Below are 18,536 nucleotides of genomic sequence, written 5' to 3' on the forward strand. Positions count from 1 at the left end.
GGGGAAGAAGGAGGGCTTCCAGGATAGATGGGCATCAAAGGCTTGGTCAGAACACTGATCCATGCTGTGGAGGAGGGGGCAATGTAAGGTAAGAAACTCACACAATAGTAGCTTCCGGCAGGTGTGATTTGCCTAGGCCTCAGTCTTTCCACGAAAGAGAGTAGAAGAGAATGGAGGACATTCTTAATTTATGCCCAGCCTGTATCAGTACTGGTTTGGTAACCAGTTCAGATCTGTGTGCCAGTGAGGATAATAGGACAGTGGGAAAAATACCAGATTTGAATAGTTGGGGAATATAAGATGAAGACTGACAGCAAACGCTAGCATACTCAGAGAAAGCTGAATTTATGAATTTTTGCCAGGCAAAACGTATTTCTTTCATCTTTCTCTTCCGTCTAGATTTGCTTTCTCTTTCCCTACATCAGAACTTGGAGAGGTGCATCTTGCAGGGTAGTGAAGAAAATTGCTTTGTTAGTAGAGTTAGATGAAGAGGAAATAAAGTCCTTCCCAACCACCTGACTCTTCTGTTTTTAAGTGCCACAGGAAAGGAGGGAATAGATAACATAGCTTATAAATGTTTAAAGATAATATAATATCAACACATTTAAGAATGATTAGAGAATAGAAAAAAAGAAAAAATCATCTAATAATTCTACCTCCCTAAGCCATAATTGATGTTATCATTTTGGTATGTCTTCTTTCTTTTTTTTTCAATTTGTATGCTTTTTGCTTTCTTATACATTTTTGTATCATTTTCTTTCACTTACTGTTATATCAAAAACATGTTTCCATGTCGTGAGATGGTCTTGATAATCTTTTTCAGAGGGTACACAATATCTAGTGGCTGAATGAATCATAGTTTTCTTACCTTATTAGTGGATATTTAGGTGGCTTTGAACTTTTTGCTTTTGTCTTTTTAAGATGTTTTTAGGGACTTTTAAAGCATCTTGCTTCTTATGGACTTTAAATGAGTGGGAGGAAAAATTATTTCATTAATTCACTCAGTAAGAGCTAATTGATTAAGAGACTGTGTTAAGACACCGGGAATAAAAGGCATCAGGGGAAAGCCCAGTTGTTTTGGTTGCAGCACAAGTGACACCAGATAAGGTTCAAACTTATCCCAACTGACAATGACTATGTCTGTGACCACGCTCCTGAAGACCAGAGCTGGCGACAGCCTTATGCTTCTGCAAGCCAGCAATCAGCTATAGTCTGTCTCTAGTAATCACACCTTCACAGCTGAAGGTCAGCCAATCCCGGTATGTGCCACTTTTGAAAGTCCACCAGTTCCTGAAGTTCACACTTCCCAAAATTCCATATACCACTAACTCTAAAAAAACAAAAAGGTAACTGTGTGAGGTAATGGTTATGTTAATTAGCTTGATGTGATCATTTCACAATGTAGATGTATATCAAAATATCAAGCTGTACATCTTAAATACATACAATTTTTGTCATTTAAACCTCAATGAAGGAAAAAAGATTAACTCTAGCCTTCTGCTTTGTTTAGGAGAGACTAGCTTTCTGCTGTTGAGGAGAGACTGAAGAGCTCTGTCTTGCTTAGCAAGCCCTAAGTTGAGCTTTTAGTTTTGGTGGCTTCTTCCCACCAACAACAATATCAAGGGTAAAACTTAAAAATACATACATTCCTTTTCTTCAAAGACATTAAGACTTGAAGATAACTTACCTTTATACATTAAAAAAACCCCTCTTATAACTGGAGTATAGCACAAGAGAAATAAATATTAGCCAAAGCACCACAGGAGTTCAGAGGAGAGTACTTGCTACTAGGAAGTTCAGAGAACACTTTGCAGAATGTGCCTTGAAGGAGGCTTAGCTAGTACTGCTCACACCTAGGGATAAGAATATCACAATAAGGTCATAAACTAGATTTTTCTGGTTTCATATTGTCTTAGTTTGCTCAGGCTGCTATGACCACATGTGATAGGTTGGGTGGCTGAAACAGCAGGATGTAGTTTCTCAGAGTCCTGGAGGCAGGAAGTCTGAAATTAAGTGACCAGCATGGCCAGCTTCTGGTGAGAAGCTCTTCCTGGCTTATAGATGTGTCCTTCTCACTGCATCCTCCCATGGCCAATAGAGAAAGGGCAAGCTCTCTGGCGTCTCTTCTTATAAGGATTCTAATCCTGTTGAACGAGGACCCCATCTGGAGGACCTCATTTAACCTTAATTACCTCCGTAGAGGCCCTATCTTCATAGAGGGTTAATTACTCCCATAGAGGGTTAGTGCTTCAACGTATGAATTTGGGAGGTACACAATTCAGCCCAGAGCAATATGAACTTGAGAATATCAATTAAATTCTAAGACGTATATAAATTATAGATGTGAAAAAACTTAATAAGTGTTTTGAAATAGACTATTGAGGGCAGAAGAGAAGTTTGAGGTAAGGTGGGTTACAGATTCCTGCATTTGGAAGTAGAATAGGGAATGCAGAAGAAGAATTAAGTTTGAAAAGAGACAGAGTTGAATATAAGGATGCTTTCCCTGTGGAAATCCTAGGAGGCAGGGGCCCAGGAACAACCTCTGTGCCCATGCCATTCCCTCCCACACTGAATATGGCTGACCTTTGTGACCAATAAGATACTGCAGAAATGCTCATGTGTGTCTTCAAGGCCCAGTGACCCAAGCCAGAACCCTGAATTTATCCTAGTCCCGCTCCTGTGCCTTACCCCTCACATCCAGTCCTTCACTGGCCATGTATTTAGTAAGGCTCCAATTAGTGCCAGTCACTGTTTCTAGGTAGGGAGACCAGAACAGCAAACAAGACAAAATCTCTATCCTAACACAACTCACATCTATCTCACTGTAGTGAAAGAGGAAGTCAGTGCTTTACAGAAAAGTAAGTAAGGGTAAAGGTGGGGGGTAAATTAGGGTAAGGGTAAGCGTAAAGGGGGAGGAGGCTTTTTTTAGCAGGTATGATAATGTCTCTAATTTTATCTCCTAAAGGTCTATACCAGGTCCTTTCCTCCCCACTGCCCTTATCAAGACACAATTTTCTCCTGTCTGAATTGTCTCAGCCAGGTTACCTCCTTCCCTCCCTTGAGTCTTAAATCACTAGATCCACATCTGATCAGATATATCCCTGCTCAAAGTAGGCAGTGGTTCCCTATCCCACAGAGGATAAAACGTGAACACCTATTAACCCTCAGCTGATAACCCTCCTCCCCAGTTCACTGAACAAACAGAAACAACCCCAAGAGAATTTTCACGTTCTCCCATTACAACCTGTGTTCGTGCCCACACTCTGCCTTCTCTCTCCTGTTTATTCATCTTTGATTTCTTTTGATTGTGTCGATTGAGTGGTACCCCTGTTGGCTTCCCATATGTCTTGCCCCCATGGAGGCTGTGTTAACCACCTCCACAACTCTCTGCAGGTCAGGCTTCCTTGGCTGCCCCTCTGATGTCGCCTCTCAGGACAGTAACTCTATCTGTCTGCCCTGTACTGGCCAAGCCTTTCACCTGGCCTCTGTTGTCTGGGGCCCTAACATTCCCATGGCTGTTGGGATCCCCACCCTGTAATGACGTCCCCCATGCCAGCAGCCCTGGCCTGCAGAGAGGAGCCACTCCGGCCTTCATAGTGGTGCTGGACACCCTTCTCACCAGTGCGCTCTTCATTGCTCCAGCAAACGATGCATCCTTTGGTTCTCCTTGGATCACAGTGCTCTGATGAGCTTTCAGCCTTCATCGAATTTTCCCACCAGCATGCCTGTTCTTCTGAAACATTTAATCCCTTTTAATCCACTTTTCAGCATGTCCACCTCACTTTGTGTGGGCTTCATTTCTTCCACGTGTCTAGGAGCCATCCTGGTAGCAAAGCTGCAAACACCTCCTCGGGCCTTTCCCTGGGCATTAGATCCTGTATTTTGATTCAAGCTGGTAAACTCTAACCTCTTCTCTATCCATCCCCATGTTCCAGGCCCCCCAAATCCACTCTCAGAGACAGTCTCCTGGCTGCTGCAAGGACTCTGTGAGAGTTCCTGTCCTTCCTCATCAGCATGACCCCATTGGGTCATACTGGGACTTACCCTAGTCATTATCCTTGAAGCCAGAGATTAGGTGGGAACAGATCTGGCTGGGGGTGGGAGGGAGACAGGGGAGAGCACAGGCTGTCTTCAGGGGAGAGGGTAGGGAGTGCTGGCTCCTACCAGGAGGGGTAGGCATCTTCTACAGGCTCCAATTTGAAAAATGCAGGGATGCACGATTTGGGGGTCATCAACTCAGATGAATTGCTTCCCATTCGAGGTCTATCCTTTCTCAATCAGGGCCCGGATCTTGGCACAGCAGACCTGCCTCTTTGGAGCTTGGTTCTTCTCATGACTGAGTCCTGGGCCTGGGCCTTGGCTTTCTCTGCTTTCCCACCCAGGCTGTGAGAGCCCCTTGATGCCGCCAGGGAGGCCCTCTGGCTTTCACACTCAGCTTTTTACTCTCTTGGCCTTTTGTTTCCTTTTCTCCAAAGCATCACTCCTGCCTAACAAGAACTGCCCATACATTGCTGTTTCCTCCCATGTTTCTCAAGCACCTGGCACATCACACCTAGGGCTAGGGTACATCCCATCTTATTATTGGGGACAGTTTTGGTAATTGGGCTGCTATCTCTGCTGGAGTTGTGAGCACTCAGTCAACTACCAGTGACAGGCCCTCATGTCCGAGTGAGCAGAAGGGGAACCAGGTTTGTCGGCACTTCTGTGGGGTGGGATTCTCCAGGACACAGCCTCTGAGACAGAGATCAACATGCAGTCAGTTGATGGGTGAGTGTCCCTGGAGTCGGTTTCTATAGAAGAGTGGGGAGAGAAGTAAAGGAGAGGAGATAGGCTTGGGCAGAGGGAGAAGCTGAGCGGCAGTGTACTTCAGTAGAGGCCTCAGGCAGCCCTGAGGGTGGAATGACTTTTCTGAACTGTCCTGAGCTGGGATGAGATCGCTGGGCCCACCTGGATCAGCCACGCAATGAGGGCTTCTCGGGGAATAAGGTGTGACCTTCTCTGTTCAGGTAGTCCCTGTAGGGGCCTGGCAGCTGAGGGCTTTCTGCCACTGCATCCGAGCATCTGGGGAATAAGTCCTTCATTCATGGATAGAATACTAGCTGGCACTTGGTAGCCTCCACACATGGTATTCAGATTGCATTAACAAGGTTTTGTCTAGTGACTGGAGCCCAGTAAGTACTCAAGAAACATTTTCTAAATTCATAAACATTGCCCTGTGAGCTGAGTTCTCCTGCTCTTTGTTTTTGTCTCATCTTAAATATGGCTTCTCTGAATTAATGCCCAAAGCCCTGAAGTCCACTGCCAACTCTGTGTCTTCAGGTGATGAAGCGTCACTCCAGTAGTTAGTTACCAACTGTGGACAGTCCCCATCATAAGGCAACTTTACTCCCCTAGACTTTGTTCATTGGCTGCCTCCTCCAGGGCCCCTGGACTGCTGTGGGGCCATGGCATCCTGGTCTGAACTTTCCCAGTGTCCCAACTGGAAGCCTGGTGAGAAAGGACCTGGTTTGACTTCCAGTATTCCATAACCCACCTCTGCCACTTGTGCACAGCTTTCTCGCCAGGTCTTAACTTTTTAGCCTTCTGGTCGAAATGTCATTGGGTCATTTGGACTGCTTAGTTCTCAACGTCAGTCTTTGGATGTTGCCTTTCTGAAATTTCCAGGCTCTAAGCTCTGTAGCTCATGAGCAAAACTAAGCATCCTCACACCCAGGCTAGCCTGTGCTTGCCTTAAAAGATACGTTTTGACAATAAAAGGCTGAAAGATCCAGGAGAAGCTCTAGATTCTAGGGATCATCTCTTGGAACCCAGTCATCATTTCCATTCAGAGCACATGCCCGTTTCCAGCATTCTTGGAGGAAGGTAAATGTATAGGAACCTGTTTGTTTTACAGTCTATAAAACCCCATAAGTATAAATTACCATACAATTAAGTCAGGATCTATCCCCCAGAGAACACTGTATGTAATTATAGTTCCTCCTTCTGATACTGTTTTGTGCAGTGATGACAAACGTATTCTTTTTTTCTTAAACCTAAGCATAATGGAGGACATTTCCTTCAAGTTGTAACCTCAGTTTTACCTGATTCTCATTTTCCACATCATGATCCGTTTGTTCAATACAAATACTGTGATTTCCCATCATCATATACTTTTCACTATTTACTAGAAATGGATAGCTTCTGGACTTATTGGCAGGCAAAGAAAGCATTGTGAAAGTTGATCTCTGTTCCTACTAACTGTAAATTGGTAGTAATCACTTAATAGGAGTGGAAAAGTACAAATTTTATTGGATGCAGCAAAGTGGAAATTTCTCCAGATATGTAACATTGCTTGTTTGTCCTCACTATGAAGTTAAAAGACTGGCACTCTGGTTGCTTCAGGCCCCAGCTCCCCATGCCACATCTTAGAACAGCCAGTCCCAAACTCCATGTGGGCTGTGTTCCAAAAATGTGTTCAAAAATCAGTTTGGGACTCAGATCACTTTTTCCATGGAAATAATGTAACAATGTAATAAGTGACAGTTGAGTCACAGAGGGCTGGCCCCCCAAAGTCTATTGAACACACAATGTAGCTGAAATTGGGTGGCAGTAGTTCTCTTCTGAATAGCAGCTGCACCCCCAATCCCATCAGCATTCTGCTCGCAGCAGCCAGTGATCTGCTCAAGCACAAATCTCATCACATGGCTCAGTGCTTCAAACCCCACCCCAACCCCAGAACTTCCTATCAAATCAAGTCTCAATTCTCTCCCCTAAATATTTCTCTAATCTTAATGTTTTTCTCCATCCCCATCGCTGATATTTTAATCTAAACCGTGATCTGCTCTCACCCAGCCTCTGAGAGTAGTCCGCTGATGGTCCCCCCTACAGCAAGTCTCACCATCTTTCACAGGGTCCCCGGTACTGCTGCCCGTCTCTGGGGCACGTCACGTAGGATCTTTCAGTCTTGTCACAACCCAGCTCAAAAGCCTCCTCTACTTCCACACCAACTCACGTGTTTCTGCACGTGCTATTTTCTTTACTTGTAATTCTTGAGGAACTTCCAGCTCGCCCGAGAAGCCGCCTGCCAGCAGCCCGGAAGAGAAAGCCGCGCGCCCCGCAGCGCTTCCTCTGCGCGCTCGTCACTGCCCACCGTGCATCAGGCATAGTGGGTGATGGGTGGGAGCATGAAGGGGACGAATCCCGCCTCTGGCTCTCAAGATGCCCACTCGAGAGTATCAGAAGGCAGTAACTGTAACATTCACTTGATAGAAGTGTGTTTAGGGTGCTGTAGATTCCAGGAAAAAGGAGTAACTAACTTCTCCTTAACTCAGTTGTGGGAGTGGGGGTGGTTCAGGGAGACTAGAAGTAATTAAAGAGGAGGTGATAATTGAGTTGATACTTGAAGGATGACCAGAACTTCATGAATCTTTCGAGGGGGAAAGAGCACCACAAATAAAGAGATTAGTATTTGCAAAAGCATAAAAGCCAGGAAAGGGTTAGAATGTTTGGGTAACTGCAGATAGTTCCATCCAGGGGCAAGGCAGGTAACAGAAAGCACTGGACACCACCCAAAGTCAGATCATGAAAGGGCTCAAGCAACCAAAAAAGCAAGTTTCCATTTTATTCTCTACAAATATCTATTGTAGAGCTAACGATACTGGGTTATTTGTATTTGTATCACCTCTGGCACCTTGCACCATGCAGGGCACATAGTAGGCCTTACATTTATATTTCTTTAATAGTTTTTAATATAGTTTTTGTTATCTCTTGGTAATAAAATCTGGGAAAATACAGATAGAACTAAAAGTTGGATCTAACAAGATTTGCAAACAAATTTATTTCCAAACATTTGCTTTCATTATTTTAATAAAAACAAATCAAGATACACAAGAAAATGGGCTGTTACTTCTTCCCTTTAACTGTATATGTTTCTATATAGTTTAAACATTTAGAAAATCAGGTTCAGACACTTTTCTAAATTAAAAGAGTTTACATTGTGTTAATTTAGGAAAGCAAATAGAGGCCTAAATATTGAAAGTTGAGAAATGATTCCCTCATTAACTTACATTCCTTTTGAGATTTATTGCACAGTAAATTAGTTAATTGCAAACCTTCCAGCAATGTTTTACTCCATTATAGATTACTTTGCAAAAACAAATTTGAGTTTTCCCTCTTGAACAATGAGTGGTTTATTTTAAAGTAGGTGAAAGGTGATGTGAAGGAAAAAAAACCCCAGTTCGCAGATGTATGGTTTAAAGTTTGCCAAGTACTTAGTGAAGGGTTACACCAACTTCAAAAGGCTGGAAAGTAAACTGTAATGTGAGAATAGGAAGGTCTGGTTGCTTTTTCTGCTCTTACTCTCCCTCCGTTCCCTGCAAGCCGGCAGCACGAGGAGCGGTTTCGGCGATCATACCCCCTAGCGGAGAGCGAATGAACCTGACGGCAAGAGAAACGAACGGGCTCCATTATATTTGCAATCGGGTTATGCTGTCCTTGGATAAAAATTTTCTATTCCCTGGTGAGTCTGCAAGTCTGTCTGGACTCAAAATCATTATGGTGCTCAGTTTGAGCATTGATCCAAAGCCAGTGACACTCCTTGGTAGGCTGAATACTCATGCACCTTATAAACGGAAGGCAAAGTAAATATTGGTGATATAAAAGTTGATATTCCACATGAATTGTCAATTGCTAGCCAAGCACCTCGAGTCTTTCCCTTAATGTGATGGGGCTTAACATCTCATCAGGGAGAGGTCCTTAGGATTGAAGTTTCTCCCAGAAACATCCAGTAAGACACCGTTTTTTCCCTAAGGTTTCAGTGTGTTGGTGTGAAGGGGAGCAGAATATGCCACCCCAAAATATGCTTTGGCATAAAGATTATTTTGAGCTGATTATTTTGAGAAATAGCAGATACAGGGGAAACTCTGAAGGCAGAATAGACTTCAGGCTTTTGTAAGGGACATTTATATTTATAAAGGTAATCTCCATTATAAGGGTGTTTCCGTCTCTGCACCAGGAAGAGGAGGGTGACTAAATCACAAGAGAGACTCTCAGTGGAGAAGGCACCAACCAGAATCTGTAAAACAAGCCTCACCCGCGGTCACTGAGCTTTTCCGGGCACCCTCCCCCAGCTGGCCTCTCCCATACACCTTTCTTTTGTCTTTGAAGATGGTATTTAAGCTGGGGACTTAGGCCACCTCAGGGAGTTATTCATTTTTCCCTAGGTTTCTCCCAGGCATGCATGGTGTATACATGCTAATGAACTTTTGCATGTTTTTCTCTTGTTAATATGTCTTTTATTATAAGGGATCTCAGCCAAGAATTCAGACGAGTGGAAGGAAAATTATTTTCCTCCTCTGCAGGGAGAGGAAATACCTGTCTTTATTGGACTCTTCTTGGAGGCTCCCCTTTGCCCCAATCTGCCCCAGAATCTGCCCCAGAACTGGGGCAAAGGCTAGCCTTGACTGGAGCCTCTGCCCGAGACCATGAATGATTCCACCACAGGCAAGCTGTTCCCACCTGGTGACAGGGCTGTAGTCTTTCCCACTGGTTTCCTATTGGTGATGAAGGTCAGTTCCTTTGGCATCGATTTCAGGAGTGGAAGTTTACCTGAGGTACCTACAAGAAATGCTATTGCCCCACTGCTGGCTCCCTGAGGATTGGTGTGCCAGATATAAAGCTTCATTCCTTAAGTTAAAATGCAAATACACCCAACAGAATAGTAAAGCTGTTAGCTTTTATAAGTAATTTACCTTATAGTGAGAGGGAGGTTCTTATTTATCCTGAGCACAGATTTAAATAAAAAAGTAGAAGACAAAGGAACATAAAAACTAGAAGAGAAAGTACTGAAATTTTGGCAAGAGAAGGAAAGGGGAAAGGTTGGTTTAAAAAAAATAATAGTAGGTAGACATAACCTGTAGAGAGAAAGAAGGCAGACTGAACACGTTCAAGATAACTTGCATTACAACTTTGCCTAAGGTCAAGCTGAATGCAAATGTTTCCCTTTTAGCAAGAGATAATGCATTCATTCATTCAAAAGCATTTACTGAGTGCCTTCTAGAGAAAGAATGATAACTATATTTTTAAAAATTATACAGAAGAAAAAAAATACTGGAAAAATATATGCCAAAATTTCCCCAGTGTCTCTGTTATCAAAGTAGAATTAGAATACAAGTGCAGAATTAAACTCCATTTTTCTATCAAGAAGCTAGGTCTAAAAACAGTTTTTCTTATGAACAGTCTGCCTCAAATACATTTTGGGAATGTGATTCACAACTACCTCTTTTGGGGGTGGTGTGTGCTGGTGTGTGGACACCAGCACCTTGACTTTAAGCAGTGTATCATTAGTATGCATTTAAAGATATATACAAATTAAAAAGTAGGATAAATGTACATCTGTTTAAAGCAGTGATAGGCAGGGTACAGCCTGCAGGTCAAATCCAGTCCACTACCTGTTTTTGTATGGCCAGTGAATTAACCAGTTTTTCTTCAAAGAAGACTAGCAATTCATGACTTTTTAAAATTGTATTAAATTAAAATATCTTAGAACATAGCCACACCCACCATTTACATTTACAGATTATCTATGGCTGATTTGTAGCCAGTAAAGCAGAATCCAATAGCTGCCATAGACCCTTTGGCCCACGGAGCCTAAAATATTTACCATTTGGTCTTTCAGAGAAAAAGTTGGCCAACCCCTAGTGCAGTGTATTCTCAAAGTGTGTTCTGTGGAATAGTCTTGCCAGCTGCTCTGCATTAAAAAAAGACTTCTGTGGTCAAATAAGTTTGGCAGACTCTGCATACCACAACTAACTTTCTGATAATCATTGTCCGCATTGTCATGTTAAAGGATCTGAGACGTCCTGTACATAAATCCTATTTAACATTTTTTAGTCAGCTTCCAGAGTTTATTTGACAATTCCCTTCTCTTTTACATCATACCTATAAACATCCATTGGACAACAGAAATTCTAGCCCAAGAGATTTGATTCAGAACCTCCTTACAGGTGGGAGGAGCTGTTGACCTTTAAATGACATGGGTTTGAATGGCATGGGTCCACTTACATGTGGATTGTTTTTTCAATAAATATATTGGAAATTTTTTGATATTTGCAACACTTCAAAAAATATTTTCCTTAGCTTACTTTAGCGTAAGTCTACAGTATATAATACATATACAAAATGTGTTGATGGAATATTTATGTTTTCAGTAAGGCTTCCAGTTAAGAGTAGGTTATTAGTAGTTATGTTTTGGGGGATTCAAAATTATAGACAGATTTTCAACTTAGCAGAGGCCAGCCCCCCTAACCCGTGTGTTGTTCAAGGATGAACTGCATTTTCAAACAAGGTTCCAGCCAATCTTTTGACTAGATGTGCTCCACAGTACTCAGTACATTTCTAAGGAATATTCAAGATTGTTTTGTTCAGTTGTCTCATTTGACAGATTGGGAGATGAGGATTGCTCTTGGTCAGGTAGCTTCTGCGTCCAGAGCTTTCCCCCTGGCCATCTGTGTGTCCTAATCATTTGCCTCTCTAGGTGCTGGCTTGGCTGTTACTGCCTTGACCACTCTAATGAAACTGAAACCCTTCTCCCTAAGCACCTCTGCTCTGTATCTTGCTTCATGGCACTTATCATCATGGCACCCTACATTGACATATTTTTTAAAACACTGTATGTTATCCCTCATTGGAATGTAAACTCCCAGGGATTTTTGTCTGTTTTACTGTATCCCACAGCCTAGAATCGCATATGACTCATATATATTGTATTCAGTATGTATTGTCTTATATCTTAGCAGCAGAACCAGGGCGTGTTCCCAGACCTCCTGCATCCTTGGCAGGAAAGCAAGTGAGATAATAGAATGAATGTGAGGTTTTAGCATCATGCATGTTTAGATTTAAATCCTACTTCTGGCACTTGGTAGCAGTTGCAATTTGGACTGGGTTTCACCTAGATGCTGGCGATACAAATGAAGCACAGGTTTATTTGTAACATTCTCTGCCATAAAGCGGTCCAGGGCTGGTATGACAGCTCTATAGCCATCAGGGGCCCAAGCTCCTTCCATCTATCTGATCCACCCTCCTTAGAGCATGGTTACTATTCCCAAATTTTCCTGGCTGCAGGAACTACAGTCATGACATCTGTCTTGCTAGCAAGAGGAAAAATTCAGTTTCCTCTAAAAAGTCTTCTAAATGATTCATGCTTCTCTCTCATTGACCATCCCTGGGCTTGGAAATAAGATGGACGTACTGCCAACCCAAATAAAACTTTCTTCTCTTTGTAAGGAAGAAAGAGGGAATGGATTTTGGGTAGGTAACTAGTAGCCCCTGACAGAGTAGCTGTGTAACTCTGGGCAAATCACCCAATGATATCGGCCTTGTAGCGTGTATTAGTTCCCTAGAGCTGCCGTAACAGAATACCACAAACTGGGTAGTCAAAACAACAGAAACCTATTCTCTAGCAGTTCAGGAAGCCAGAAGTTTGAAATCAAAATGTCAGTAGGTTGATTCTTTGCTGGAAGCTCCGGAGAAAATGTGCCAGGCCTCTCTCCTGCTTCTGGGGTCTGCCAGTGAGGGGAGGAAAGACCCTTGGAAGGCCCCTGGCTGGGTCCGAAAATGAAGAGACAGGGTAACAGGAGGAAAGCATGTAGATTTACTGACCATAAGTTTTATGTGACCAGGGGCCTTCGTAAGGAAATGAAAACCTGAGGAAATCGTTGAACTCGTGTGTTCTTATGTCAGGTCCGATGAAGAGTGCGGCGGTCCCGTAGGGCAGGGAGTGGGAAGTGTGTGTAGGAAACTGGGGGGTGCTCAGCAAAGCCTGCTCGTTTGGGTACTGGTGTCCCTTTGCCTTTGGAGATAAGTATGTTCCTTTCCTCTGAGGAAGGGGAAGGCCCCTTGCAAGAGTTTTATAACCTGCTTCAGGGGAGAAGTGTAGGGAGTGTGGGTGGGGGAGAGCAGAGTGACCTCTGCTGTTTTCTCAGACTCCTTCAGTTTAAAATTTTTGCTCCGGCTGGGTGCCATATTTTGGGGTTGTGTTTGCAGCCCGTCCTTGGGTAGGCCCATGGCTCCAATCTCGGCCTCATTTCCTGTCTCTCTGTGTTCTTTTCTGTGTCTCAGAAGGATACCCTCATCAGATTAGGGCCCACCCTAACCCAGTATGATCTCATCTCAATCCTTACCTTAACTACATCTACAAAGACCCCATTTCCACATTAGGTCACATTCTGAGATTCCAGGTGGACATGACTTTTCTGGGGGATACTATTCAATGCACTGCATAGAGTTACTGTGATAATGAAAGATAATGGGCATAAAGTGCTGGTACAGCCCGACATATCAGGAAAATAGATCGTTTTATGGAGAAGTGACTATGAAACTACCTACACACCACAAAATTTTCTTTGGAAGTTATAGTAAGAGAAGAGAACACCTTTTCTGCCTTTTTTATGCTTGTTTATAAGTAGTTTCATGCACATATTATACACATTTCATTCTTTAAATGAGCTAATCTGGAGGATTAAACCTAGGGAAAATGAGCTGTTGGACTTGAGAAATACCATTCATCTGTGCCTTGTGAAAAACTGTTGGGAAAATGAGTGGAAGTGCCTGTGGCAGGCAGGTGCTCCAGATGGAATGCCCTGCTCAACATCATTCCGCCCTTTCTAGGAACTACTAGCAGCTGGGTCAGCACTCCAGGACTGCCCCCAGGCTATAGCTGATTGGTGTAAGGATGTACCCTGATCCTGGCTATCAGATCCTCTTTTAAAGAATCTGGAATTTTGAACGACAGATACAGAGAGGGGTTACTGGAGCTGAGACTTGTTTATGCTTCTGGTCCTGTTTTCTGCTTCCCCAAGGGCAAACTCAGACCCTTTCAGTGCATTTGTAGTTTGGGGTTCCTTGAGGTTGATGTCGGTTGTTTTCTGCAACCCAAGAACCTTAACTAACTGATAAAAAATTAAAATTATCAGGGTACTAAACCCAACATACAGATGATAGTAGGCGAATTACAGTTTATACCTACTTGCATATGTTTTCTATTTAAATAAACATATCTACTTAATTTTTCTGATCTTGAAGTCATTGATTAATAACAAACCTGAATTGAAAGCAATCTTCATTTTATGGATAAGCATTAGCACATTAAAACGTGCCAGGGGGACCAAGACCTCTTAAGAATGTCAGTGGACCTTTAAGTACCAAACCGTCATTTATCTGAATGCTGGGCAGGGAAGCTGAGAGCCGGGGCAGATGCAAACGGAGCTGGCACAGACGCTGGGATTTCTGCTCAGATCTGCACATTCCTCCTAGCGGCCATTATTTGGAAAAATCCGAGGCCCAAAACATAAGACAGACAAACAAGAGCACAAGCTAAAGTGACCAAATTTCAAAGTAAAAATCTGTGTGAAAGATTTGATGTTTTCCCTATTTGTAACTAAGAAATCAAAGAAGAAAAGCCCACACAAGATATATTTTCTCTCATAACATATGTATTTTAAAATACTTTCACTACCTTTGACTCATTTATATCACTTAGCAGAATGATATTTGTTGGTAGTATTTTTAGTAGACTAGAAATAAAGGTAGTTTTTGCTTTGGCAGCATATTTCTTTCTAGTATCTCAGAGGGAGCAAAGGTGAAGATGTGAAAGAGTGAGAGAATCCTGGTGTAAGAGTCAGTGTGGAACAAGGGTTCTCTTTAGCTTACCAGGGTCCTTGAGAACGCACTTAGGAGAATGGACATTTCTCAGGTTTACTCGTGGTAGTGGTGGTTTACCTGGTCTGTTTAACAGTATTTCCTTTCTAGCCCAGTTTTTCTATTTTTAAAATATTCTTTGTTTTTGAAATTGAAGTATAGTTGATATACAATATTAAATGTATATATTTATATATAGCATGATTCAACGATTATGTACATCACAAAATATTCAGCATGGCCAGCATAATCACCAGCTGTCACGGCACAAAGATGTTACAATATTATTGACTACACTCTGTGATATACTTTTCATCCCTGTGGCTTATTTATTTTATAACTGGAAGTTTGTCCCTCTCTATGCCCTTCACCTACTTCACCCATCCCTCCACCCTCCTCTGTTTTCTTCAGATACTGAGGCTGAAGGGGCAACTCATTCTGTTGAAAGCGTCTTCCAGTCTTTTTAATTTTTGTGACTTACTACTTGAACTTTAATGAAGACTTTTATGTAAGATACATAGATTACGCTTAGATTAATAATTAACTGTAATTATGTGTAATGTGGTATCATATTTGTTTAAAAAAAATGGAATTGTTGTAGCCAGCATATAGAGGAGAATGGACCCTTTGCTTCCCCCAAATTTGGTTTGGGTATTGTGGTGGTAATAATGAGTTATAGGAAATACGTATTTGGTCATATGAATAACCAGGTATTTTTGGTCTTCATCCACAGTTCCTGAAAACATTGCAGTCTTAGAGGTGCAATGGATATTTTGTCATGTTAACGAGAGACTTTTGGACACCCACTCACCTAAGGTTGGGGGCTGGAGGTTGGATCAGTCAATGGCCAATAATTTAGTCAGTCATGACTGTGCAATGAGGGCCTCACAAAACCCATGCAAAGAGCTCTCTGCTCTCTCTGTGTGCTCTGCTCTACTCGGTTGGATCGTGCGTCTTGTTCGGAGAGAGCTTCTGTGCTTGGGGAACACCTCCACGTGCCACTGAGCCAGGCCCCAAACTCCACAAGGATAGAAGCTCCTTTATTTGGGACCTTATCCTATGCATCTCTTCATCTGGCTGTTAACTTGTATCCTTGACAGTCTCCTTTATTAAACTAGTAAATGTCAGTGTTTTCCTGAGCTCTGTGAGCCTCTCTAGCAGATTAATTGAACCTAAGGGGGAGGTCGTAGGAACCTCCAATCTGTAGCTGGTAGGTCAGAAGCACAGGGAACTGCTTGGGACATGCAACCATCGGTGTGTGGAGTGGGGAGTAGAGGGCAGCCTTGTAGGATGGAGCCCTTAACCTTGGAATCTGGTACTGTCTCTGGGCAGATGGCGTTGGAATTGAGTTGAGTTCTCCAACACCCTGATGGTGTTTGAGAATTGCTTTGTGTGTGTGTGGGAAGACCCCCTCCCACATATTTGCACACATTGGAATCGGGTCTGGAAGCCTGAGTGGAGTTATACTATTACTGCTGTGTGTAATGTTGTTCCTGTTATACATATATACAGGGGGAAAAAGACACCATTGCACTTTGATGTTGAAAGAGTGAAACCAGCACGTATGTAAACTGACTGTGCCATCCCCACACCAAAAGAGAACGAACAGGTTTATTGTTCTCATGATGAGGCTTTCTGGGGAGAACAGGTCGGCTCCAAGCAAGTCCAAGAATGACCTGAGAGAGCAGGGAAAGGAGGCTGACTCTCCTTTCATTGTAATTCAAGGGTGGGGATCCCATGTGGGCCAGGATTTGCTTTGAAATTCCCTTTGGTGCCAAAGGAAGAAGCATCCTGGATTTCTTAGCCTGCCCAGATGTGGGGCAGAAGGAAAGGGAAGTGGCAGGGCTTGAAAGCTGTCAGTAGTCAAACATCAAAAATGGAGTCAGTCCTATTACAAAGAGAAAAGACTTTTTAAAAATCTCATGTTTATTAATAATAAAATATTTAATTTATAGTTTGTTACACTTTTCCCCACTATGTTCAATAATATAAGAAAGCCATTTAAGCACATTAAAAAGATTAGTATCTGGTCTTAGCGATTTTAAAAATTGAGAAAGAGGAAAGTATTTGAGGTGATATAAAGCAGTTTAAAAATACGATACAGAAAGAACGTTCAAGCTGGCTCATTCAGAAGATGCTTTACATATGTGTCTATCTTTTCTCCACGAAAAGAAAATTTTCACTTAAAAAAAGGTGTTCAACTGGAAATAATTTTTGTGTATGGGGTAAGATAGAGGTCCTGTTTTTCCCTGTCTTGGGAAATACGGATACCCAGTTGCCCCAACACAGTTTACTAAAAAAAGTTCATCTTTTCCCTACCAATCTGCAGTGCTACCTCTGCTGTATATAAAATTTCCATGTATATGTACATCTATTTCTGATTCCTCTATTCAGTTCCATTGATACATTTCCCTCATCTTGCTCACTTCCATACTGTCTTAACCACACATGTGTATTAAGTCCTGTTATTTATCAGGGCAAGACACCCCTGCAAACCTTTTTTTCTTCAAGAGTTCCTTAGCTATTTGTGTTGCCTTTCAAACTTCTATATAGATTTTAGAACGAGTTTGCCAAAATCACCACTGAAATTATGATTGAGATTGTAATTATTCTGTAAATCAGTTTGGGGAAAACAAACATCATGATATTACAAATCTTCTAATCCATCAACATGGTACAGCTCTCCATTGACTTTAGTGTCTCTCATTTAGCATTCTTTTCAGAGAGACTTTGAATATCTTTGTTGATTTTATTCCTGTGTACTTTTGAATGCTGCTATAAATGGTATCTTTCAAAAGAGTAAATTATTTTACTGTTTGTGCTGATACGTGGAAATAGAATTGATTTTGTTGTACCAATTTTTTTAAACCTTATTAAACTCTCACTAATTAAAAAAAAAAAAAGGTGTTCAAGTAGCTCATGTATTATCTTTATTTTTGGTTTCCAAGTTTGAGACATCTGAAATATATCGATTGCTGAGGAAGAACATGCCCACAGCAGGTTTTGGGCTTATCTATCCCCATGAGAATGTAAGCCTCAGTGGGACTGAGAGAATCTCTTTTGTTCACTGTTTGCTGTTATACAGTGTCTGGCTCACAGTGCACCCGTTATAAATATTGGATGGATAGTAATTTGAATGAGTCGCCACTAGATGGCAGTGTTTCAGGCCTGTGCTGCAAATCGGCGTGTAAACGCTCTGCGGAGAGGCGGTGCTGTGACGCAAGGTCCCATCCACCACGCAGGGTCCTATCCACCACGCAGGGTCCCATCCACCGCGTATGCGCAAACCTCTGGGCTCCAGCCCCGTCCAGGCACCTCCCCCAGCTCCGCCCGCCCTATAAAATGCTAGGCCTAGGCAATCATCAGATATTGTTCCTTGTAAATAATCTTGGAGTTTATCTGTTCCATTCCGAGGCCCCAATTTTTCAGTCCAGCCAAATGAGTAACAGCCAAGCCCTGAGCTTAACAGTGGTAGTGGAGCCCACAGCGATTGATTGGGTTCTGATGTCTGAAACTTGGGAGTCAAAAATGAGGGTAACATACCGAACTGTTTGTTCATTAAACAGCAGCAACAGCAAAGCCCACCAGAGATTCCTGCAGCAGAGTTAACAGGTCCACCGCTGCGGTCACCCCACTTCCTGGCCTCTTGTGCTGGCCCAGAAAGTCCATCTCTACAGTCATATTTACTTTTTACTCCTGGACAAGTTTTCTGCAGAGCATCTCACTCTATATTTTGATCCTTAATCTTGATCTCTTTCTCCCTTTGGCCTCAGGTCCAGTTTACCTGGCTTTTTTCTCACTGTAAGTGACAGTGTTTTTTAAATCTGGAAAGTCCTCGCTGCAAATGCCATTATGGCCTCCAG

The sequence above is a fragment of the Manis javanica genome, chromosome 6, assembly GCF_040802235.1.
Source record: "Manis javanica isolate MJ-LG chromosome 6, MJ_LKY, whole genome shotgun sequence".
Classification (NCBI taxonomy): domain Eukaryota; kingdom Metazoa; phylum Chordata; class Mammalia; order Pholidota; family Manidae; genus Manis; species Manis javanica.